Genomic DNA, 27,539 nt, shown 5'->3' with positions numbered 1-27,539 from the left:
CGAGTCAAATGTAATTAAAGTCAGATCCACTCGTGTCGGGGCAGCAGTGATATCATAAAACTGTTAATGAACGTATTCAAACACTTTTTTTTTTACCAGCAGTATTCACCTTGCAGCTGCAACTATGTGGCTTTTATCCTGGATAAAGTGTTTAAGTCATGGATGTTTAAAGTTTAACGTCTTCATATTTGTCTAATATTAGTTGACTTTTCATTCAGGAAATATATGGCGCGCTGCGCTGTCAGTACACGGCTTGTCCATGTTTGTGATTGGTCGAACACTCCAAATACAACCCCTTTCATGTGAACGCGCACCTAACTAGATAGGACACGGCTGGCTTGCGGTCGAGGTGATAGCCAGCGTCGTAGGACAGTTTAGCGAGAGCGTTTTTTTTTTTTGGATTTAGTCAGCCGGATAACTCAAAACATATCCAGGATATGTTGAACTAGATTCGTAGTATACCCCCCTGCTCCGGAGCAGGTTAGGTGGCAGGCTAAGAGATCAACTCAGTGAAAGCACCGCCTGCTGACCAATCAGAGCTCCGTGTGCGGAGTTTAAAGCGATCAAGTCATATTACAGGATAGAGGAAATACAGAAAAACTGCAGTTGCAGGAAAGAACCAGCCAAAATCAACTGACTGTGTGAACGTGAAAATTAATAGAATATCCCCTCCCATCTTCAGAGCAATCTGACTATTATAATATTAGCGTTAAGAAAGCTTACTTAAATATCTGCCACGACATAAGTAACCGGATCAGAGTAACATTAAGTACAGTCCGCGGCACTGTGAGTGCAGACGTCGATGTGTCCCATTATCATTCATATCATATCACATCATAATGTATCATATATTTCCTTATTTGAGTCAGCTTCTTGAGCCGTATCTGGCCGTGCAACACTCACAGTGTCACATACTGTATGCAGAAGTATTATTTTAAGCAACACATTAAGTTGATGAAACACTCGAGTCAAATTCTCCTAATTAAAGTCAGATCCACTCGTGTCTTGGACGGGGCAGTGATTTCATAAACCTGTTAATGTACGCATTCAAACGCTTTTTCTTTTACCAGCTGTATTCACCTTGCAGGTGCAGCTATGTGGCTTTTATCCTGGATAAAGTGTTTAAGTCATGGATGTTTAAAGTTTAACTTCTTCATATTTTACTAATATTAAAGTTCACTTTTCATTCAGGAAGTATGACGCTGCGCTGTCAGTACGCTTGTCCGTGTTTGAGATTGGTCGAATGCTCCAAATACCACCCCTTTCATGTGAACGCGCACCTAACTAGATAGGACACGGCTGGCTTGAGCGATCCACTTGATAACCAGCGTCGTAGTACAGTTTAGCCAGAGCGCGTATGTTTTGGATTGGGCCAACCGGCTAACTCAAACATATCCAGGTTAGGTTGAACCAGCTTCGTAGTACAGGCCTCAGGACTAGTGTTATTTAAATCCTTCTTGATGACATCAACAAGACCTTTGATCAAACATCAGCAGCAGGTCAGGTGGCTGTTATATCAGTTTTACTGATTTCCCAGCCACATAATAGACGATTAAACGCTAGTTTTCCAGGTCATTGAAAAGTCTAATTCCCTTTTCCACCTTACATGTTATTGGTGATTGACCCAGCAGCAGCTCATTTAATTTCTTCCCATTTTCTCTTAACTTAACACCACCTGAGGCATGTTTTTGAGCTGTCATTGTTTGTAAAATGTGGTGATCAGGGTCTTCTCTCAAAAGGCAGCAACACTTTTGAATGCATCTTCTGTAAAAATCAAAATATTCATATTGGATAGGTCTAATAACTCTGACAATTCAGTCATCATAATGTCTTTACAGAATCTTCAAACCAATACCAAAAAGATACAATAAATTCCATAGAAGTAGTATTACAAATCCCGCTTCAATCACATTAGTATGCATAAAAAGTGACAGGTCACACCTTCTAAGTCCCGCCCCCTACTTATGCTAATGAGCCCCTTTGATGTGCTAATGAGCCCCTTTGTTCGAGGTGTTATCACATGTAGGTGTGATATTCCCCATTGTAGTAGATCCTTTGTTGTGTAATCTAATTAGCCTTTGATGTCTGATCCCTTTGTTGTCTATCCTTTGATGTGAGGGGTGAGGTGTTTGTGACATGTAGGTGTGATATTCCCTGTTGTAGTAGATCCTTTGTTGTATAATCTAATTAGCCTTTGATGTCTGACCCCTTGTTGTCTAATCTAATTAGACCCTTTGATGTCTGTCCTTTGATGTAAGGTGGGAGGTGTTATAACATGTAGGTGTTAATCAGCGAGACGCCTGTGACAATTTACCGCCATCCGTCGGGAGCTCCAGTCAAGAAACGGATGCAGTATCTGTGCCGGGTTCAGACCCTCCGTCGGAGGCTCTTCATGAAAAATGGAGTCTGGATGTGTGAGACTGTCTCCCCTCACACCCCCTCCCACCCCTCCCCTCCCCCCTGCCCGTCACCTCCTGATTTGGCTATCAGCCAGTAATTTTCACTCACCAAGTCACCTAAAACTTTTATTATCCTCTCTAAATTAGATTAGTTTTAATATGATTTGTGTTAACTATGGATGTGCTCTTAAGTTGTAGGGCTTGTGAACTAATGTTTAATTATTTTACTAACTACAACAAAGTCTCTTTGAGAGGAAAATAATAATTTAAAGATCTTAATGACCCCTTGATCTTGTCTTTTTTATTGTTTAATTACTTCACACAACTATTAATGAATCCCTATATGAAGTTACATGAGGCTACATTTACTGGTGTTGAGCCCTGGATGATGAAAATAATCTAAGTGTCATGTTAGGGGGGCATTACGGAACTCAGGAGTCCGCCCTTGGAGGCCTGGAGAGCGGATAAAGAGAGGTGTATTTACTGGTGTTGATCCCTGGATGATGTAAATAGTCCAAGTGCCATGGTAGGGGGGCATTACGGAACTCAGGAGTCCGCCCTTTGAGGCGTTGTTAACATTAATGCTTTTGTTTTTGTTACTAAGATACTTTTTAGATACACTTTTGAAGTGAGCAACACTTTACAACTGGTAGAAAGTTAAGTACTTTGTATGGAATGGGGTTTTCTTTAGAGCTGTTTTCAGTGAGACAATGCAGTTTCTGATCATTTTAAGTTTTCAAGTTTCAAGGCTTTATGGCATATGCCCATTAGCTACAGTGTAGATATGTCAATGAAAAACATAGGTCACAGGCTCCTCCAACAGTGCACATAAAACAGATAAAATACTGCAATAGAATGTTTTGATATGACAGATTTGTGCGTAATTCTCTCACAAAGGAACTGTAAGATACACGTTTATGTATGGAAAACTTCATAACTTGGTAAAATATTCATTCATTTGTAACGAATTGAGTTTTCTTCAAGAATCAAACGCTAATGGAGAGTTTATGATTTTTAACACTGTTTCGATGAAACAATGCAGTTTTTGATAACTTGACTTGACTAACATTACTTTTTTTAAATATATGTTTTTAGATGCTTTACTTTTGATTTCTTTCATGTTATTTTAACACATTACCTTTTTCATATTTTTCAACATACTGTGATATTTTTTTTCTCTCTCCTTTTTCCATTATATTTTTGAATATACAGACATTCAACGCAATAAGTCCCACCCCAATTAGCAAATCATCCAAAACTAAGGACCCCCACTAAGACGAACAGATTTTCTTTAAGACTGTGACTCTTAAAGGCACTTTGGGATTTTAGTAAAACAATCCAGTTTTCTGGAAATAATTTAAATGATTTTCGTTTTTTCTCCTACAAAGATACTTATAGTTACACTTTAATGGATGCAAAACTTTATAACTTGGTAAAATATTCATTAATTTGTAATGAATTGAGATTCTTAAAGAATCAAACTCTAAATGGAGAGTTTGTGATTTTAACACTGTTCCGATGAAACAATACCGTTTTGATAACTTGACTTGACTAACATTACTTTTTTAAATATATGTTTTGTTAGATGACTTTAATGATTTTTTCTTTTTTCTTCCTTGCTTTTGTTTGTGTTACTAGGATACTTTTAGATACACTTTGAAGTGTGCAACACTTTACAACTGATAGAATAGTACTTTGTAAGGAATTCGTTTTCTTGGTAGAATATAAAGTACTTTTGTAAGGAATTGGGTTTCTTAACAATCCTGCTCCACCATTAAATCACTTAATCTGCTACTTCCAGGCAAAAGCTTTTAAAACTTGCATCGTGTATTAAGTCATGTCTTGGCAAAAATGAGAGTCCTGGGTGCTTTAAAACATTTCTTAGAACATTTTGATATATTCAAACACATAATGAACTGCAATGACTCACTGCTGCATCACGTTTATTTTACACTGTTGGGAGGACAAAACTGTGAGACTCTCAGACCCTTTTGTTGTCAATCTAATTAGCCTGTCCTCATCTTAACTAAAGTAATTTAACCTAAGTGGAGCCAACCTAAGGAGTGGGCCCTACAGTCTGGGACTAGCTTACTTTTTAACATTCTACTCAAAGGGCCCATAAATATTATCTCCGCCATTATGCTATATTAAAATATCATTTAAAAAATTAAATAAAACTCATTTCATGTTGAAATGATCAAGGAAAAGCCAGTCAATATTATGTTAACACAAACAAAAGTTCTGTTTTATATGTTGAAGTATAATTTAAAAAACAACGATATAGTATTTTCAAGTCTTACTTTAGTATGGTAAAATTAAGAATAAGTCACATTAAAGTTTGTCATGATTTTCCGTAAAAAAGTCAAGTATAGTTTGTCAAAAGAATATGAAAAAATCATTTTGTAGAGTAGTATGTTGAAAATCTCAGTGTTTAACTGAACACACCTACATGTGATAACACCTCGAACAAAGGGGTAATTAGCATACAAAGGGGGGTCACTAGCATCAGGGGGGGGGGGGGGGAAAGGTGCTACAGAAATGAACTTTGAGGAGGGGGAACTTGTAAGAATTTCCAAGGCGAGAGGGTCTTTGATAAAAAAAAATAATATGAACAGAGTTATACCGACTAATTATTTACGGCGTCCGAACGCATACCTCGTCAACCATCTGTTTACAAACTCAAAGATTATGATGGAGAAGAGATCAAGGGGACTTTTTTATGAGAAAGAGTTAAAAAAGTGAAGGTAGTACTTTTTTCTGAACAGATTTTCTTTAAGACTGTGACTCTTAAAGGCATTTTCTAGTAAGACAATCCAGTTTTCTGGAAATAACTTGAATGATTTTTGTTTTTTCTCCTACAAAGATACTTATAGTTACACTTTAATGGATGCAAAACTTTATAACTTGGTAAAATATTCATTAATTTGTAATGAAATTAGTTTCTTAAAGAATCAAACTCTAAATGGAGAATTTGTGATTTTAACACTGTTTCGATGAAACAATGTGGTTTTGATAACTTGACTTGACTAACATTACTTTTTTTAAATATATGTTTTTAGATGCTTTACTTTGATTTCTTTCATGTTATTTTAACACAACATTACTTTTTTCATATTTTTCAACATACTGTGATATTTGTTTTTTTCTCTCCTTTTTTCCATTATATTTTTGAAAAAACTACACAGTGATTTTTATCAAAATACAACATGCAACTAATACATTATACAATATTACGACTTTTTGCGATATTTTCAACACAATATACTTGTACCTTTTTCTGTAGGGCTTCAGGATATTTGGCATGTCATGCATAAAACCGGTGTCATCTTTCCTGAAACTGACGTGCTGTCCGTTTTACAAACAAGTTATCTTTCTGCTTCTTCACCCTCTGAATTTTCCTCCCCCGTCCCTATTCCTTCAGCCATCACAACAACAATCAAGTCAGATCTGTGAAATTAAACACCTCTCCCCAAAGCGTGACTTCCCTATTGAAGGAGTGGGGCAGTAGGGCCTAACCCGATTGGCCTAATATACTAACATGCAGAACGTATGGTATGTTTGAAAAAAGACTAACCATCTATCCAGTTCAAGCTGTCTTTAAGATGCGACATCGGGCTCTGACTTTTTCCGTAAAATCGTGACAAACTATTACTTATTCTTACATTTGACCTCTTGCTGCTTGGTTGAAAATGATAGATGAAAAAGCTACAACGCTTAAAGAACTTTCTAAAAACTCTCAATTCTACAGATGAATCCCCACACTCAACGCAATAAGTCCGCCCCCCACTCAGCAAATCATCTAAAACGAAGGACCCCACTAAGACGACCGTTGAAAACTAGCCAGGGATCTGAGATAAACCAAGTCTCACCCGCGAGTTGCAGCCAGGAACAAACTCCTGTCTCCTATCATCACCACCATTGTGGACACCCACATATTGCAGTACTACTGCTGCTGATGTTACTCCTGGGGCCAAGACGTCTCTGTTTATGAACATAGTGAAATCGGAGTTGGTTGATATTCTGGAGAGGGTGCTGCATCGGTACAGAGAAAAAATCTCTGATTCCAAAAAAGTTACAAACGGATGATGAAGAAACAAATGTTTCCAGCATCCGTTTGTAACTTTTTAGGAATCTGACTATCTTTTAGAATTGCATCAGATGCTATAGCCACCTCTAAGATACGTTTTTTTTAAATGTTTTTCTCTCGTCCTGCTATATTCCTTCCATGGGAGGATCCCTGGGGATTGATCAGAGCAAAGCAAGGCTGTAAACACTGACACACTGACACACAAAACACTGAAACACTGAAACACTGACACACAAAACACTGAAACACTGAAACACTGAAACACAAAACACTGAAATACTGAAACACTGAAAACACTGACACACAAAAACACAGAACACTGACACACTGACACATTGACACACAAAACACTGAAACACTGAAACACTGAAACACTGAAATACTGAAACACTGAAAACACTGACACACAAAACACTGAAACACTGAAACACTGACACACAAAACACTGAAACACTGAAACACTGAAAACTGAAACACTGCCACACTGACACATTGACACACGAAACACTGAAACACTGAAATACTGAAAACACTGAAAACACTGACACACAAAAAACACAGAAGCACAAAACACTGAAACACTGAAACATTGAAACACTGACACACAAAACACTGACACACTGAAACACTGAAACACTGAAACACTGAAATACTGAAACACTGAACCACTGAACCACTGACACACTGACACACTGACACACAAAACACTGAAACACTGCAACACTGAAATACTGAAAACACTGAAAACACTGACACACAAAAAACACAGAAGCACAAAACACTGAAACACTGAAACATTGAAACACTGACACACAAAACACTGACACACTGAAACACTGAAACACTGAAATACTGAAACACTGAAAACATTGACACACAAAAACACAGAAGCACAAAACACTGAAACACAAAAACACAAAACACTGAACCACTGAAACACTGACACACTGACACACAAACACTGAAACACTGCAACACTGACACACTGACACACTGACATACAAAACACTGAAACACTGAAACACTGAAACGCCGAAAACTATTAAACAGCCCTGTTATATACTATGACCATTCTTTACTTATTTATAATATAGTTCAAATTGAGTAATTTGAGTTGTCTGATGCACTTGATACCATTTTACTTTTTAAAAATACTGATGTGTTTATTCAAAACCATTTCAACACACAATGTCATGACTTTTTCAAGATCTTTTTGTCAAACTATACTATGACTTTCTCTAATTTTTTTTTTTTTTTAGAGTTCCTATACTGACATTGCAGACAAAATATATAATATAATTCTTAACTACATACTATACTTGGACTTTTTTCACGATACTTTTAACATACTATACTAGTACTTTTAAAAATAAATGTTCAGACATTCTATACTGTGACTCTTTTTAAAAAATGATATGTAGGAAATACTATACTATGATTTGAAGACAACAGTTTTTTAAAAATGTAAAAACACTTTTTATTATTTGCAGAATTCCATATTTACAATTTATTGTTTTCACCCCATAGGAAGCAGTAATACATTTATACTGATTGCAACATCCCCATGATCTTCTCCAGCACAGAATCCCCTAGATGAAGGGAAATATTATAATGGAGTTTTTGCACTTCGGCCCAAGTATTCATGTGTATGCTGTTTTTGACACAAAGATGCATTACATCTACAAACAGAGCATACAATGCGAGCACATGATACACTTTTGGTGTTTGTTTCATTTCTTCGGTAATGTTACAGAATGTTTCGGAAAATGAAGATTCCAGTACCACTTTAAAAGTTTCGTTTACAATTGTTTCCCAATGACCCGGAATAGTACTGCCAGAATGAACGATATCCAAAATGTCTTCTAGTTTACAAACTTCAGCCGTTCTGTTTACACGGGGATCACTATTCATTCTGTTTTCAATCGTCATCAACAACACACTTATTAAACAGGTATTGACTGCATTCTGATAGATATATACAGATTGTTTTCCATAGTAGTTACCCATTTTTATTTTACTTTAAAGAAAAGTCAAAGTATCGAAAAAAAAAAAAAAAAAAAAATCCCCGGCTTCAATCAACCGCTGGTTATTAGTCTTCTTCCTATCCATCCAGCTCGGCATGGATCTTTTCAAGTCTCTCCTTGAGGCGTCTGCAGTTTTTGAGATTGTACAGAAAAGCCTCCGAAGCGCCTTGGATCCTCCATTCAGCCGTGTAAATGTTTTGTTTTTTTATCATTAAGACTCTGGTCATTCACTGTAATGAAGTCGGCGAGCCAAAGACTTTTCATTAAGGCGTTGTAATTGTTTCTGAAGAAATATTCTGGAATGTCATTCAGCCAATCGTGTTGCCTCTGGCCGGGGGTGACTGACTCGGCATCCATTGCAGATTTTTTCTCTGTACCGATGCAGCACCCTCTCCAGAATATCAACCAACTCCGATTTCACTATGTTCATAAACAGAGACGTCTTGGCCCCAGGAGTAACATCAGCAGCAGTAGTACTGCAATATGTGGGTGTCCACAATGGTGGTGATGATAGGAGACAGGAGTTTGTTCCTGGCTGCAACTCGCGGGTGAGACTTGGTTTTTCTCAGATCCCTGGCTAGTTTTCAACGGTCGTCTTAGTGGGGTCCTTCGTTTTAGATGATTTGCTGAGTGGGGGGCGGACTTATTGCGTTGAGTGTGGGGATTCATCTGTAGAATTGAGAGTTTTTAGAAAGTTCTTTAAGCGTTGTAGCTTTTTCATCTATCATTTTCAACCAAGCAGCAAGAGGTCAAATGTAAGAATAAGTAATAGTTTGTCACGATTTTACGGAAAAAGTCAGAGCCCGATGTCGCATCTTAAAGACAGCTTGAACTGGATAGATGGTTAGTCTTTTTTCAAACATACCATACGTTCTGCATGTTAGTATATTAGGCCAATCGGGTTAGGCCCTACTGCCCCACTCCCTCAATAGGGAAGTCACGCTTTGGGGAGAGGTGTTTAATTTCACAGATCTGACTTGATTGTTGTTGTGATGGCTGAAGGAATAGGGACGGGGGAGGAAAATTCAGAGGGTGAAGAAGCAGAAAGATAACTTGTTTGTAAAACGGACAGCACGTCAGTTTCAGGAAAGATGACACCGGTTTTATGCATGACATGCCAAATATCCTGAAGCCCTACAGAAAAAGGTACAAGTATATTGTGTTGAAAATATCGCAAAAAGTCGTAATATTGTATAATGTATTAGTTGCATGTTGTATTTTGATAAAAATCACTGTGTAGTTTTTTCAAAAATATAATGGAAAAAAGGAGAGAAAAAAACAAATATCACAGTATGTTGAAAAATATGAAAAAAGTAATGTTGTGTTAAAATAACATGAAAGAAATCAAAGTAAAGCATCTAAAAACATATATTTAAAAAAAAAAAAAGTTATGTTAGTCAAGTCAAGTTATCAAAACCGCATTGTTTCATCGAAACAGTGTTACAATCACAAATTCTCCATTTAGAGTTTGATTCTTTAAGAAACTAATTTCATTACAAATTAATGAATATTTTACCAAGTTATAAAGTTTTGCATCCATTAAAGTGTAACTATAAGTATCTTTGTAGGAGAAAAAACAAAAATCATTCAAGTTATTTCCAGAAAACTGGATTGTCTTACTAGAAAATGCCTTTAAGAGTCACAGTCTTAAAGAAAATCTGTTCAGAAAAAAGTACTACCTTCACTTTTTTAACTCTTTCTCATAAAAAAGTCCCCTTGATCTCTTCTCCATCATAATCTTTGAGTTTGTAAACAGATGGTTGACGAGGTATGCGTTCGGACGCCGTAAATAATTAGTCGGTATAACTCTGTTCATATTTTTTTTTTTATCAAAGACCCTCTCGCCTTGGAAATTCTTACAAGTTCCCCCTCCTCAAAGTTCATTTCCGTAGCACCTTCCCCCCCCCCCCTGATACTAGTGACCCCCCTTTGTATGCTAATTACCCCTTTGTTCGAGGTGTTATCACATGTAGGTGTGTTCAGTTAAACACTGAGATTTTCAACATACTACTCTACAAAATGATTTTTTCATATTCTTTTGACAAACTATACTTGACTTTTTTACGGAAAATCATGACAAACTTTAATGTGACTTATTCTTAATTTTACCATACTAAAGTAAGACTTGAAAATACTATGTCATTGTTTTTTAAATTATACTTCAACATATAAAACAGAACTTTTGTTTGTGTTAACATAACATTGACTGGCTTTTCCTTGATCATTTCAACATGAAATTAGTTTTATTTAATTTTTTAAATGATATTTTAATATAGCATAATGGCGGAGATAATATTTACGGGCCCTTTGAGTAGAATGTTAAAAAGTAAGCTAGTCCCAGACTGTAGGGCCCACTCCTTAGGTTGGCTCCACTTAGGTTAAATTACTTTAGTTAAGATGAGGACAGGCTAATTAGATTGACAACAAAAGGGTCTGAGAGTCTCACAGTTTTGTCCTCCCAACAGTGTAAAATAAATTTGATGCAGCAGTGAGTCATTGCAGTTCATTATGTGTTTGAATATATCAAAATGTTCTAAGAAATGTTTTAAAGCACCCAGGACTCTCATTTTTGCCAAGACATGACTTAATACACGATGCAAGTTTTAAAAGCTTTTGCCTGGAAGTAGCAGATTAAGTGATTTAATGGTGGAGCAGGATTGTTAAGAAACCCAATTCCTTACAAAAGTACTTTATATTCTACCAAGAAAACGAATTCCTTACAAAGTACTATTCTATCAGTTGTAAAGTGTTGCACACTTCAAAGTGTATCTAAAAGTATCCTAGTAACACAAACAAAAGCAAGGAAGAAAAAAGAAAAAATCATTAAAGTCATCTAACAAAACATATATTTAAAAAAGTAATGTTAGTCGAGTCAAGTTATCAAAACGGTATTGTTTCATCGGAACAGTGTTAAAATCACAAACTCTCCATTTAGAGTTTGATTCTTTAAGAATCTCAATTCATTACAAATTAATGAATATTTTACCAAGTTATAAAGTTTTGCATCCATTAAAGTGTAACTATAAGTATCTTTGTAGGAGAAAAAACGAAAATCATTTAAGTTATTTCCAGAAAACTGGATTGTTTTACTAAAATCCCAAAGTGCCTTTAAGAGTCACAGTCTTAAAGAAAATCTGTTCGTTTTAGTGGGGGTCCTTAGTTTTGGATGATTTGCTAATTGGGGTGGGACTTATTGCGTTGAATGTCTGTATATTCAAAAATATAATGGAAAAAGGAGAGAGAAAAAAAATATCACAGTATGTTGAAAAATATGAAAAAAGTAATGTGTTAAAATAACATGAAAGAAATCAAAAGTAAAGCATCTAAAAACATATATTTAAAAAAAGTAATGTTAGTCAAGTCAAGTTATCAAAAACTGCATTGTTTCATCGAAACAGTGTTAAAAATCATAAACTCTCCATTAGAGTTTGATTCTTGAAGAAAACTCAATTCGTTACAAATGAATGAATATTTTACCAAGTTATGAAGTTTTCCATACATAAACGTGTATCTTACAGTTCCTTTGTGAGAGAATTATGCACAAATCTGTCATATCAAAACATTCTATTGCAGTATTTTATCTGTTTTATGTGCACTGTTGGAGGAGCCTGTGACCTATGTTTTTCATTGACATATCTACACTGTAGCTAATGGGCATATGCCATAAAGCCTTGAAACTTGAAAACTTAAAATGATCAGAAACTGCATTGTCTCACTGAAAACAGCTCTAAAGAAAACCCCATTCCATACAAAGTACTTAACTTTCTACCAGTTGTAAAGTGTTGCTCACTTCAAAAGTGTATCTAAAAAGTATCTTAGTAACAAAAACAAAAGCATTAATGTTAACAACGCCTCAAAGGGCGGACTCCTGAGTTCCGTAATGCCCCCCTACCATGGCACTTGGACTATTTACATCATCCAGGGCTCAACACCAGTAAATACACCTCTCTTTATCCGCTCTCCAGGCCTCCAAGGGCGGACTCCTGAGTTCCGTAATGCCCCCCTAACATGACACTTAGATTATTTTCATCATCCAGGGCTCAACACCAGTAAATGTAGCCTCATGTAACTTCATATAGGGATTCATTAATAGTTGTGTGAAGTAATTAAACAATAATAAAGACAAGATCAAGGGGTCATTAAGATCTTTAAATTATTATTTTCCTCTCAAAGAGACTTTGTTGTAGTTAGTAAAATAATTAAACATTAGTTCACAAGCCCTACAACTTAAGAGCACATCCATAGTTAACACAAATCATATTAAAACTAATCTAATTTAGAGAGGACAATAAAAGTTTTAGGTGACTTGGTGAGTGAAAATTACTGGCTGATAGCCAAATCAGGAGGTGACGGGCAGGGGGGAGGGGAGGGGGTGTGAGGGGAGACAGTCTCACACATCCAGACTCCATTTTTCATGAAGAGCCTCCGACGGAGGGTCTGAACCCGGCACAGATACTGCATCCGTTTCTTGACTGGAGCTCCCGACGGATGGCGGTAAGTTGTCACAGGCGTCTCGCTGATTAAACCCCTATCGATGCGTCTCTTTGCCATTTTCGTTTTTGAAAGTTTAGGTGACTTGGTGAGTGGAAATGACTGGCTTTTTATCTAGTTTGCACGGATTTCTTTTTCATCTAACTCCACCCTCCACCTCTATCTTCTGACATCACAGCAAAAGGAAGGGGGGAAGGCGTGGGAGGGGGACGGGGTGAGAGGGGGACGGGGTGCGAGGGGGATGGGGTGACAGGAAGGGGTGAGAGGGGGAAGAGGTGAGAGGAGGATGGGGTGCGAGACAGTCTCACACAACTTCAAAGAGACTACCTTGACAATAGTTACAAACACTGATCAAAGGACATACATCAAAGGGCTAATTCGATTGACATCAAAGGCTTATAACACACCGGTGCACACACACACCTACATGTTATAACACCTCCCACCTTACATCAAAGGACAGACATCAAAGGGTCTAATTAGATTAGACAACAAGGGGTCAGACATCAAAGGCTAATTAGATTATACAACAAAGGATCTACTGCAATGGGGGAATATCACACCTACATGTCACAAACACCCCACCCCTCACAGCAAAGGATAGACATCAAAGGGTAATTAGATTAGACAACAAAGGGGGCAGACATCAAAGGCTAATTAGATTATACAACAAAGGATCTACTACAACAGGGAATATCACACCTACATGTCACAAACACCTCACCCCTCACATCAAAGGATAGACAACAAAGGGATCAGACATCAAAGGCTAATTAGATTACACAACAAAGGATCTACTACAATGGGGAATATCACACCTACATGTGATAACACCTCGAACAAAGGGGCTCATTAGCATATCAAAGGGGCTCATTAGCATAATTAGGGGGCGGGACTTAGAAGGTGTGACCTGTCACTTTGTATGCATACTAATGTGATTGAAGCGGGATTTGTAATACTACTCATAGATATGAGTCACTGACAGCTGATAGATACAGTTAGCATCAAGAAGCTTTAGCAGCTAATGCTAGCCTTACTACCTTGAGTTGCCTGCTTAGTTACTGTACATTACTGGTACTGAATAGTGAGGTGCCACTGGCATTCTTGGAATAGATTCCAAATTATGAAGGCTGTTTTTTAGTTAATAATGTGTTATTGGATAATATTGACAAAATGCGCAATTTTGGAACGACCCCGCTATTATAAAGAAATTGTTGTTCATTTTATAAAGACTCCTATTTAGGTTTATTTCAACTCGATCGATTGAATCTTACCCTGTCTCTTAGCTGGGTCACATGTGGTATACCATCCTGTCAAACCACACTGTAAACAACACACATTGGTTGCAAAATGTCAAATTCAAAATCTTAAATAAGAGCAAATGCCTCAAAATAATACTATGTTATTCTTTCTTAAATAGTACATATTATAATTTGGGATAAATTCTGTATTTTCTGTAATAAGGTGAATATAATACTGGTCAGACAAAAGCACATTTTCTCAACTTATACTAAGCCCTGGAAAAAATGAATTATTCATAAATTCAAGTTATGCACATTTCCTTATTTCTAGTGGGTTCACATAACAGGAAGGCAGTTAAGAGCAGTGGAGCAGCTCATGGGATTGCATGTGATCACATCTGAATGCAGAGGAAGCAGTGGAGGATGTTTAGTGATAGCATTAGTTGTCCACTGGCCCTTTATAGTGGCAGGAAAGTGCAGGCGAGACTCTTGGGAAGTTCTGTAGAGACGATTGGTTTCTATGACTCCAACCCACTGAGCATTCTGCAGTTTTCATAGTAGAGATTTTCCCAACATTATGAAACAATTCAAGTCGGTGGTCTAGTTACAGTTCCCTTAAGCAATACATTTGTATTATTGCAGTATATGTATTTGATTTGTTTTACATTGATTCTATATAAATGCATATGTGTTTGTTCTATGTATTTCCATTCATGAATATTGCTCTCAAAATAGCTAAACTAGCTTAATGTGCAAATACGATTTGGTTTGACAATTTGAGTCAGATAATATCAGACAGTTGTACATGAATACATGTAACAAACACAAATACCAATACTGACCGTATTAAACTTTATAACAGTTTTGTGACCAGCTGATCAAGACTCTGTTTTTAAGAATTGATTTAATACACACTAGAGGATGTTATTTTTGCTTAAAGTGGACCTATCATGCTATATTTAAATGATATATTGTAGGGCCATACCTATATAAGGTATATTTATACGTTTCTGTTTTCAAAATACCAAACAGATCATGCATTTTAGCCATGCCTCATTTCGCTCTATGTGCTGTTTGCTGTCTACGGGTCTGATTCTGCTGACCACGCCCCCCTGCAGGAGAGGTGAGCCGTGCTCTGATCAGCTGCTGGGCTGTCAGAAGAGGGGGAGAAAAAGAGATCTCCGTCCTCCGTGTTTTATTATATAGAGTTGTTATTCATTTGTTTTAAAGCTCAATAAATAACAAAGAAGACCTTTGACCGGCACTTTTCTAATTTTGTCCGGAAGATTTAAACTTTAACGGACATCTTGACCGGCGAAAGAAACTGAAACTGAAACTCTGCCGCACGGTCCCCTCGTTCCTTGGAAGAGGCGGAAAGGTGGGTGTTTGTCATCTGCTGGTGGACTAACCGGAGAGAATTACAGTGCTTGCCTCGACGGGGAGGGATTGCATTGAATTAAAGCAGCGGGAGCAAACGCTTGCCTCGGGGAGGGAGAAAAAAAGCCACAGCGGAGAATAAACAGAAGGGTAACCATGGTAACTATGGGCGGGAAGTCTTCTTCGCTGCTTTTGTGGCAGACTACAGCGCCACTTACAGGCCTGGCATATGTACTACATCGTCTCCAGCGCTTTCGAGCGGCAATGGCCGGCCATGGCCCAACCCCACATTCCCCTGATAGGTGGAGAGTTGGCCCAATAGCCGTAGCGCCACTTCTGTGACGACATAGAAGTGTTCAAATCTGGATCAGTCTGTATCAGATCCGTTGCAGCCCCTTTTTTAGAGATTTGGGTATGGAGGAAAATAGAGAGGGTTGTGTTTTCTGACACTTGGTGAGTTCCCTGGAACACCGGGGACACATATTCATGTATAAAAGACGTACAAAAGTGCATTTTGCATAATAGGTCACCCTTTAACCCTTGTATGGTGTTCATATTTTTGTTACTCAGCCAGTGTTCGTGGGTCTGGTGGACCGGCTTCTCTGGTGGAAGAGAAGCCACATAAGAAAAATTCAACATGAGAACACTCTTCTTTATGCGGCACCAGACAATCGAAAAGATGCCAGCACTCAGGAAAAAGATGACAAAGGCTTTAGAATACATTATATCACCTATCTTTTGGTGGATAAAGAATTATTTTCCATACAAAGATGAGTTCTTGTGCGCACAGAAACATATATACTGCCGACGCATTTAGCCCTGAAGGCATCGAGGCTGGTGGATGGGCATCCCTTGGCTTTGATGAATAAAAGATGAAAGCTCAGTTTATACCACTTTCTATTTGACTTGAAATATTTATACCTTTCCCTATTGTAAAGACAAGCAGGTACCACAGGGGAGCCAGGTCAAGGAGACTCGGGACTCTAATCTATATGATCTTGGTTTTTTTCTCCCTTTTTCTTTCTTCATTTCTTTCTGCCCTCTTCCTATCTCTCTCTGCCTGGCATGATTAATCACCTCAGACTGATGTTTACACAGTCTGATAGCCTGAGGAAATGTCTCTGAGGGAAAACTTAAATATCCTGCCTCAGCACAAACAGAAAAGAGCATACGAGATGAGGAGTAAGGGTTTAACTTGTGGCTTCAGGGGGAAAGTGTGTGTTCTTAGATTTTTTCATCCACTTTCAAACCATTCAGAAATGAGGCTGAATTCAACAGTCATAGATCGTCTCTTAGCCATATTGTCTCAGAGTGGACTGAACAAACATAATCAAGTCTTTGCTTTCAAAATCATCTTGAGTAAGCTTGTTTTGTTTGTCTTCTGTTATTCTATAAAATATGACTAAAGGGATTTAAAAAAATGAAAGGAATGATCCATTTTGAAACCTGAATATCCTCAACAATTGACTTTTTAATGAGATATGAGAGCAAGTGCAAATGTCCAAACTTTGAAAGCTCTATCCTGGGAATCATTGCTTTGTAGATTTCATGGCAAACATTTCTGAGAGCTGAAGACAGTGCCCAACATTGGTAATGTGTCCAAAAACTCAGGTCGTCATTCATTTTGAGGTAGAATTGGTGTCATAAAGTGGTCACACAAGCAACACTATGCAAAACAATACACTACAATGTAACACCCATATTATTTTATAAATACTGCGAACTGACTTATTTTCTCTGAATGTATACTTCTGTACATTTGTATTTATTATATTTCATTTTAAAAACTATGTGCATGCCTTTTTATCTAATAGTGTGACATTTTTATTTTACGTCTCTATCTATACTGCTGTAATAATTCAAATGTCCCCTCTGTAGGATGAATAAAGAAATTCTGATCTTATTCTGATCTCATTCACCAAAGATGTCGTCCCTGTCCAAAACTGTGTTAGCAAGGTAACTTCAGTGTTAACTCTGGGTTTTCAGTTCTAAAATGGCGGTTCTCTTATAACAGGGGTGGATTGTTTAGTTTAGTTTAGTTTATTTATTTATAGTGTCGTGGACAGTCCCCATCGATGAACTGTCACAAAAAACAGTAAATGGAGCATTGGAGCAGCAATTTCCAGCTGTTGTCCCCGGCCAGATGATAACAGACACCCTTAAAATCACAATATATCAACAGCATTAGTTGTAAAAAAATATGAAATAAAATAAAAAGGATGAAAGACAAGTAGATACAAGTGAAAGGATAAAAGAGAACAATAAAGAATACACGTTACTACATACAGTACATGTCACATATAGCACATCACAATCACATAACAGAAACGAGGGGCAACATCCATGATCACAACATGTAACACAACATGTAACACACACGCCATATTCAACACAGACTAGTGTGTGCAGGTGTAGTTCTCAGTGAACCATGTTTTTAAGTGAGCTGTGAAGGTGGTATGTGTATGTATGTCTTTGATTTGAGTGGATAGAGAGTTCCAGTTTTGTATTGCTGTGACTGAGAATGATGACTGACCAAAAGTACTATTCCTGAATGGGACTGATAGGTCGCCACGTGTGGAGCTTCTAATGGTCAGTCTGGTGTTGTTACGTTGAGTAACCAGTGAGATTGCCCTTGTAACCTATGCTGCACACCTAACCTGCTCAGGAGCAGTTTTATTTTTTTTACAAGAGATCAACCCTTAACAAACTATCGCACACTGACCAATCAAAGCTTTGTGTTTAGATCTACAGAGGGTTTTAGGAGGGAAATACTTTTCTAGAGATTGGCAATATCCAAAGTTGGATAATTGTTTCAGCTGCAACCCCAGTAGTGTGAAACAGAATTGGGAGAAAATATGAACAAAATATAAATATAATTCAATGTTTCACACGCTCATAGCCAGACCTAGAAACCTTGGCTGACATACCCAGTTGAAAACCTTCATTGAACATTCAGCATTATAGAGGTTGTAAGGATTAGTTAAGACGGATAACAAAAGGATATTTGTTGAACTTGCTTCATAGTAAAGGCCTCTGACATTGCAACATGCCCACATCAACACAGACGTTGTGTGTTCCTAAACTATTTGATTTAAATTACATGTCAAATGTGTGAAAGTAACCCAGTAAATAAATAAGAAGTCATTATGTATGTTTGTCTATACCTCAATATGTCTGTCTATGTCTCCATATACATTTATGTTTGTTAAAGACTTGTATTTCTTATGTTATATTTACCTTTTTATAGCTTTTTCCGAGGAATATATCCTCCTTTTTTATTCATATCCATAACATTAAAGAAGGGCTTTGTATATACTTTATTTTTATGATATAGATGAACTGACAGGTCAGTAAAGCAGTTCATCTCAGCCGCTCCCTAGAGATTGAGATTGATACTGTCAGACAGCCGCACCATCTGCTCAAGCCATTAAGGTTGTTTGCAGGCTGATGAAGGTATAAATTGGGAGGAAATGAGAGAAAGGCTGAATTGGCCAGCTGTGATCAGCATTACAAGGGAGAGATTGATATAGGTATTACTGTAGGAATTTGTGAGGAAAATGAGCTGCAAGCTGAAATGTGAAAGAGAGAAAAGTGGAAAAAAAATGCATCCTGTTGCCAGCGAGGTATGCATACAATCACTGATTCATCTGCTGGCTTGCAGAGGAGGGAATACATGAACCCTTCCACCTGCCTGAGGTCCTCAACATGATAGGGCTAATGTTACTTAACATGTGAATCGATTAACATTCATTAAAAGACATTGCATTAATGATAATCATGAAAGCTTTGACAATCTGTCGTTCAATGACAAATGATTAAGAACGTTCTGAATTGTGAATGTTTCGTCAAGGAGCTCAACCAAACCGAATATTAAAGTTAACTTTTCTTTTTCTTTTAAATATAATCAATCAACTCCATATGAGTGATGGATTCAAAGTGTGGTGTTTCAGAGTAAGTAAATATAATTTGTCTTGGCACAGTACACTGTTGCTCCCTTACTTAATCTCATTTAACCACAACATGCCACCCATAACTTACTTTTCCACCATCATATAAATAATATATTACAGTTAGGAGCTCTATGAGGAATGTGTGCATAATAGCAATCTTGCATATCGTTTTTACAAATGTTAAAAGGCACTTTGTTTATTACCATAGAAAATGGTAGTCATTGATTATTCATTTGACCACCTCATTTCCCTTAAACTTTGATGTAGGGCGCAGCAGCTGGCCTGTTTGTCACCAGAGTTCAAAAATACTCAAACACATCAAAAGCTCACTTAATAATACATTGTTGGTTTGCTCTAAACACACAATACTGTAACAAACAAATTGAGGTCTTTTGACACTGTCATGCTAAAATTATTCCGTGGCAAAAAGTGGGAGTTGCAGTAATTTGAGGACAAGACTTAAGATACAGTATGTTGTTTGCTGAATATGTGATAATTTCAGTAAGAGGAACTGTACTTTGTGACTAATTGAAATGCTCATTTTCACAGTCTCTAATGAAACTGTGTTGTAGCCAGAGGGAGGGTCGAAGTCAGAAGAGAGCCATAAAAAGTGACAGAGCAGCAGGGCGTCTTCTGGCTGAAATCACTCAGTCTCTGATTGTGTGCGTGGAGCGATCCTGTCACAGGATCACAGGCACAGCATGGTGCTGCCCACTGTGCTGGCAGTGATGAACATAAGGTGCCACTTACCTGCTCCTATCTGAACGGCTTGCTGACAGCCTCAAGAGCACTTTGTCTTTTGGGCTGTCAAACTGGAAAAAAAGATCTCCCCAGGCAGCCTCCAGTTTAGTGACTTGGACCGATAAGGGAGTGAATGATGGACGGATGTGTGGTCTGTGGACAGAGATTACAATGAGGAATGGATTGGTTAGTGGGCAAGGAGAGTGGGAGATGTGTGTGTGTGAAAGGCAGGATAAAATATCGAATGGCAACTAGAGTGCTTGAAAAGTAAACAGGTGGAAGGTTGAATGACCACGGCCCAAAATGGCTTTGCTCTTGTTAAGTTTAAAGTGTTTGCTCAATGCTCATGGAGAAATTGTGTATCTTTCTGTCTAGCTTCTGGTTATGTAACATACAGCTTTTATCACATTGGTTGTGCACCGAAAGTTCAACGTTGAAATCATTTCGACAGGTGAAGTCAATGTTGATATCAACCACCCTGTGATTAATGGACAATCCACATAATTCCATGCTGTTTTTACACCGTTTTCACACAGTTTGAAAATGTTGTTTTCCCTTCATATTGCTGATACATTAGTACAATCCAAACAAACACAAAGCATGTGATAAACAGCTGTGCATAGTCAGGATAAAAGAAGTGTTAAAAATCAAGTTCCCATCTTTGTTAAAATGTTTTGTATTTCCTATTGGCCTTTTACTAGTGCATTTCTGTCACACCAGCTTTCTAAAAGATTTGTAAAAATGATTTTACATCTTGATCTGTTTGGCGCCCATGGAGGCAGATCACATACAGAAAAATAAAACATAAAGAAATACGTAAGTAATTCCCACCCTCTCTGCATATGTTATACAGGGATTATACAGCGTTCTGGTTGAAGCGCATTCCAAGTGCTGTTTGGAGCACTTCCTTTCTCATGTGCACTGCAGAGGCTTAAGCCTTTCAACTGAACTTTGCTCATCATAATCTAATAACTATAATTTCTAAAACCCTTCCAAGATTTACTTTGCTCCAGTGCAAGTGTGTAATTGGAAAGAAGACTCTGGCTTTGCATTCAAATGAGCTGATTTAAAAGGCTAGGAATCACTGCAATCCTGTATAGTGTGTGTGTGTCTGTGTATGTGTGTGTGTGTGTGTGTGTGTGTGTGTGTGTGTGTGTGTGTGTGTGTGTGTGTGTGTGTGTGTGTGTGTGTGTGTGTGTGTGTGTGTGCGTGTGCGTGTGCGTGTGCGTGTGCGTGTGTTTAAATATTATAAGTATCCATGCTTTAGTTATCAAATGGCAGCGTTTGTTTCCAGTTATTCAGTGACTAAACATTATTTGGTTTTGTTTCCACTCAACCCTTTGAAAATATTGTTCTTTAGCTAAAATATGTTCCACAGTCTTTATTAGATAGTTCAGTGACAAACCTAGTCTTTCTATCTGATGCTGAGCAAGTATTGTACCGACCTTACGTCTGGCATCTATGTCTGTTATGAACCTTATACTTCAATGTTAATTCCTTATATCTGGGAGATGTCACTCCAACAAGGTGGTAAAAGGAAAAAGAAACATAAGCCCTTCCAACAACAGGCAGGTCAAGTTCTGCAAACAAACACAGGAGATCGCTGTTTGTGTCCAGTGTGTAACTAAAAGTCAACTTACTCTGTTGTTAATCTCAACCACTTTTCCTAATTTTAAGCAATTAGTTAAGTTGCATAAACTTCCTGTTTTTAATCAACTTCCTGTAAACATGGAAGTTGAAAATGACACCATCATGTATCAAAGAGATATTGATGCTAGAGGGGTACCTATAGTTTTAAATTTGAAGCGTAGGGCCACTGACCAAGCTTCCGTTCTAGCAATTCGGTGTGACAATTTATTGCACCCTTTCACTTTTTTATGGGGTCCACTTCTCCCAACAACCATTGTAAAGCACTGGTACACCTGTTGACCTGATCTTGAACATAGTTTCTTCATATTTTCTTTCTGTGTAGATAGGCCAACTGTGTACATGCCTAAAATAAATCTCAAAGAAAAGAACATTTGTGAAGTTCTCTTGACTCGTTTGTATCTTAATAACAGCTTTGCGATCTAGTGCTTCGTCCAATGTGTTTTCAAATCATTTTCAAGATGGTCATGAAAGTTGCTTGACACATAAATAAAAAGATTATCTATGAAATCAAGACTGAGAAGGGAAAAAATGCCAAACATGAAGCGTTTGAAACCCGAGAGAAACGATTCATTCGAGTGAGTCCCTGCAATGTTTTCAATGTCACTTTAATGGCCCTTCAAGAGGGAGACCAGCTTTGTGCCTGACGACAATTTCACCCTGTCTGATTCTCTGCTCTCGTCTTTCCTAACTTTACACACATTCATTCCATCACTTATAATCACATTTGTCATAAAGTTACACACAAAAAACATATTAAAAGATGATCGTATAATCACACAACGAGGTACAGTGATTTTTAAATGAGAATCAAACAAACACAAAGCAACAAAATATGCTAGCTGTATATATCTCCCCTAGGCTTTTAGATGTCTTTTTGTGATCATTAATCACATACAATAACTATTAGTTAAAGCTTTAATTGTTCCATACATATGACTTTTGAAATGATTTGCTGCACTAATGTGCTGCTTTCCACCCCCTCAGGCTTGTTAACCCTTAGATGCACGAGTGACTGGACCCTACACTCTTCCATAAGTGGGTCTAAAAGGACCCGTATTAGAATAATATGTGTTTTTATGCCATTTTTGTCATTTTGGTTAAGAAAAATCACTTTTAATAATTTTTCACCATTTATAATTTTAGACATTTTTTTTACATTTTGAAGAAAAACGTTTTGAACATACTGTCCCAAAGATCTCCGCTATTCTGAGACCCTCACAGTATTCCAGTCCCTTTTCAAAACTCATCTCTTCTCCTCTTGTGGATGATATATTTGAATGCTTTTTTTACACTGTTAGCTTTCATATTTCCCCACGTCTAGATTGTGTTGCTTGTTAGCTTGTTTTGAAGTAAGGGTTAATGGGCAATCAATTCTTTCTCGCACTGTGCCTTTGACATCCTCCACTGACCAAAGACTGAGATAATAAGACTCTGGAGGAGAGAAAGACGGACAGATGGAGAAAGAAAGAAAGAAAATCAGACAAGCTTTAAAGAACAAGAGCGTTTACATTTCAGCCTTTTTCTCCATTGGCCTGCCATTGATATTGAAGGTGTTTGTTGTTTGCATGTCAAATCAAATCAAGCTTTATTTAGATAGCACCTTTCATACACAGTGGTAACACAAAGTGCTTCACAAAAACACATAGACAATTCACGAAAATAAACAATACTATCTGCCCCTTCCCGGTTAATAATTAGTCTGACCCATAGACATTTATCTATATATATATATTCAAAAGAAGGCTATTTAAAACTTATTTAATTTTTTTAATAGCATTGAAGCACGAGATGTGTTGTTGTGCAATAATTGGAAACTATATCTATTTTAGCCCATTCTTGTTATTCCCACAGAGGCCAAAATGTATGAATTCAGTTCAGCAAACTTTGACCACGGCCATCTGGCAGACAGCAACAAATGGGCATACACAAAAATCACAGACACCCACGACATTACAACAGAAAAAAAGGATTGAACCATTAATACATGATCAATGAGATGTAAGTTCAGATGCCTGCCAGATCCGATGATCTTTGTCGTAAAAAGGAAAAATCCCTTTAGTAAAAAACAAACAATGCAAAGGAATACATTTTGGGAGCCAATGATATTTGCAGAGAACAATCAGAAGTGCTAACGCAACAGGTTCAGCAGACTGTTATCACAAAATACTTGCTCAGCAAAAGCTAAAAGGGATCAATTACAGCCCGTAATGGGGTCATCTTTTTAGATGGCTTCCATCCAAGCGAATCTGAAGTTAGAGTACTAATGGACCATTTTTGGTTTAGCTTGAGACACCCATCAGCAATGCTTAAGACGATGCACCCTGATACACAGCAACCTCAGCTGCATGAGTGTGTGTCTTTTTGCCCTCCCTTCTCCCCTGCTTCACCCCATGTGGGATTCACTGATACAATAGAAGGCCTGGAAAAGCTTGCATTAGATTCAATGCACTGGTCACTTTCACGCCATCCTTTGAAATCCCATTTATGCTTATTTTATGTTGCCTTGTTACTTGTCTTCATGCATTTGTATCCTATGTACAGGATTTGACTATAATTGTTGTTGAAAGGCTGTATACAAATAGAATTGCCTTGCATTGCATTGCTTTGCCAAGTGTTTCCGACACTGCAGGGCTTTTGTCTTAAAAAAAGGGACTTATTCTTCCTGGCTGAAGCCCAGAATGAGTTTGTGTGGAAGCTGCTCTACAGGCCTGTCAGGGATCAGCTGCCCCAGATCAGCACACAAAGCCAAATGAGGGACAGGTGCAGCAGACTGCCTCTGGATACGGGCAGAGGAGTCAGGCTTTTAACTACAATTATGTGAGTTATGAAGATCCTTTTCATTTTCAGCTGGTTAAGATCTTCCCCAGACAGAATTACTGTTTATGTCACTGAATTTAAGAAGGCCATGCATGTATACTACCTGCTACTATATGTATTTTATATTTTATGCCAAAATAATGTTTCTCTTCTGTGAAAAAGCAGTATCAGCATTAAGTACTTCAATTGAGCATGTGATTAATTTAAATTGCATTAATTCAACATATACTAAGCATCTTTGAGCATAAGGAAAAGCGCTATAAAAATCCAATGTATTGTATTATTATATATTTTAGGAAAAACATGTTACTATTTTATGAAACCATTTTTAAAACAGAATATCACTGCAGGTTCAGGAGACTTTTAAAAAATTGCTTGATAGGGGAGAAAATATAATGACATGTTCATTTTCTGTTCCAGCTGTTCCAATCCAGCAAACGGCCAAAGCTTACTTAAAAAAGAAAAAATCAAAAATTGATGAACACATCCGAAATATTGAGACACTGGTGGACAGGAATGCTTATGTCAGATTCAGCCTGTCCTCCTACAAAAAACGACCATATAGGTCGATTGTTCAGCAGCTTATTACGACCCAGAATCATGTTTTAAAGTGTAGCACCTCTAGTGGTCGTGTAAGAAACAACATGCTCCCGTTGATTGCAAACGCTCCGGAGATTCTTTTATTCACAAATAACCCTCTCTGGAAAATCCTAAATTGTGCAATAGTTTGGCCATTAAAATGCTTTTTGATTAGATTTCTAGTGTATATTGTACTTTTATATAATCTACATCCAGTGGATATGTAGGATCTATAGTTTGATAGATATTACGAAGATGATTTGAGGTCTCGCCAGGAGAACGTGTATATGCGGCAGCTTCCATGTAAAGTTAGCGTCAACCCTCACGGGGTGAAAACAGTATTTCCGGTCTCGACATATGCTGGCTATTGTGTTTCGCAACATGTTCTATGGCACGTCTCTACTGGGAATTGTAGTTTTAAAAGACGTTTTCGTATTTCCCACAATTAGAAGTTGCCAGTATTAAACTGTGTACACCCCTGGAGGTTTAGGGGATACGAAACACATTGGTGTTATCAAATTTAAAACATATAATTTATAAATGGGTGAAAATGGCTTGTGTCCATAATGGGCAGCATTACTATACCCACATGACAGCTAAGGTCAGAAGAGCTTTATTTAATGACCCCTCCTGTTGTTAATTGATAAGCCTGAAACATGCACTTGTCAAGGTTCAGAGGCAAATTTTGCAAATATGGCAGTAGCCATCGATCATCTTAAGATAAGATAAGATAAGATAAGATATACTTTATTGATCCCAAGTTGGGAAATGTTTTTGTTACATCAGCATGTACTACTTTGTTCTACTACAATTCAGAGGTTAACCTGGTAATTTTACTCTACTACATTTATTTTAGTTACTTTGCAGATTCTGATTAATGATGTGAAATATAAACAACCCTTAAATCAGACTTTAGTTACACCTGAGTCAAATTCAGGGAAGGTGATTGTCAAGTGCCAAAATAAACTATGCAATATAATAGATGTTAAGTACTTTGTCAGACTTAATATTTATCTGTTGATAAAACATAATAATATAAGCTATTGAAATTCTGATTCCATAGATGTGTCTCCCATCACCCAAAATCCCTGACTATTCTCTCAACTCGGTATTTACATTCTTTAATTCAAAGAAAATCAGTAATATCTTTAAAAACTACAAGTCCCTTTCTATCAGCTGTGCACCGTTATGGTGTAAATATTACATTACATTACATGTCACTTGTTAGACGCTTTTATCCAAAGCGACTTACATACTCAATACTGTGGGCAATCCCCACAGGAGCAATTTGGGGTGAAGTGTCTTGCCCAGGGACACTAAGACATGCTGACTGCAGTGGGGTTCGAACCTGATCCGAACACCAACGCACAACTCACGGTACCACACACTTATATATCAATTGGATCAAATATAAAAGTCAGCCAAGTTAGTGTTGATACTGCAACATCTAACATGATAGTTTACCTTTCATTCATGAAGTATGACGCTGCACTGTCAGTACGCTTGTCCATGTTTGTGATTGGTCAAATGTTGCTAACCCCGCCCCTTTCACGTGAATGCGCTCAAAGCCGGACAGAGAAACCCTGGGTTGACTTACCGAGTTGATAACCAGCGTCGTAGGAACGCTTAGCGAGCTTTAAGTTAATCCATTTCCCATATCACATGTTTAAGATCATATATTAGGAACGATTTGTTAAAAAGAGGTTTGATAAGTTTGTTTAAAAACGATTTATTTACAACTGTATAAACACTGTAAGGAAGCTATACACCATTTCAGTTCACGTTTACATTGTGTATATTGCATGTTTATTTAGAAACACATACAGAATGTTAGTATTGTGTTTATTAACAGTTTTCACCACCATGTTGATGAGGAAGTGTGACAGTAAATGGTCAAACTTAGTACAACTCTGTCTTCATTGGCTGCGATTTATCCTCTTCTACACCGCACCCCCGATACCGGGGGGAAAAACGCATCATCTGCAGGAAACAGCGTCTGAGGGCATCTTAATATTCAATAAACTATGAATGTTTTATATCCATGTAACGGGAAGAAACTCAGCTAACTGATCATTTTTTATTATTTTTTCAAAAAAACCAACAAAGCTAGCACCTGGCCTATGAATTAGCCACGAGCGAAAGAATGCTAACGGCGTTTTGCACAGAAACTCACTCATAACACC

Source organism: Trematomus bernacchii, unplaced genomic scaffold, assembly GCF_902827165.1.
Source record: "Trematomus bernacchii unplaced genomic scaffold, fTreBer1.1, whole genome shotgun sequence".
NCBI lineage: Eukaryota > Metazoa > Chordata > Actinopteri > Perciformes > Nototheniidae > Trematomus > Trematomus bernacchii.
The sequence above is the reverse complement of the archived record's forward strand: the minus strand, read 5'-3'. Positions refer to the sequence as shown.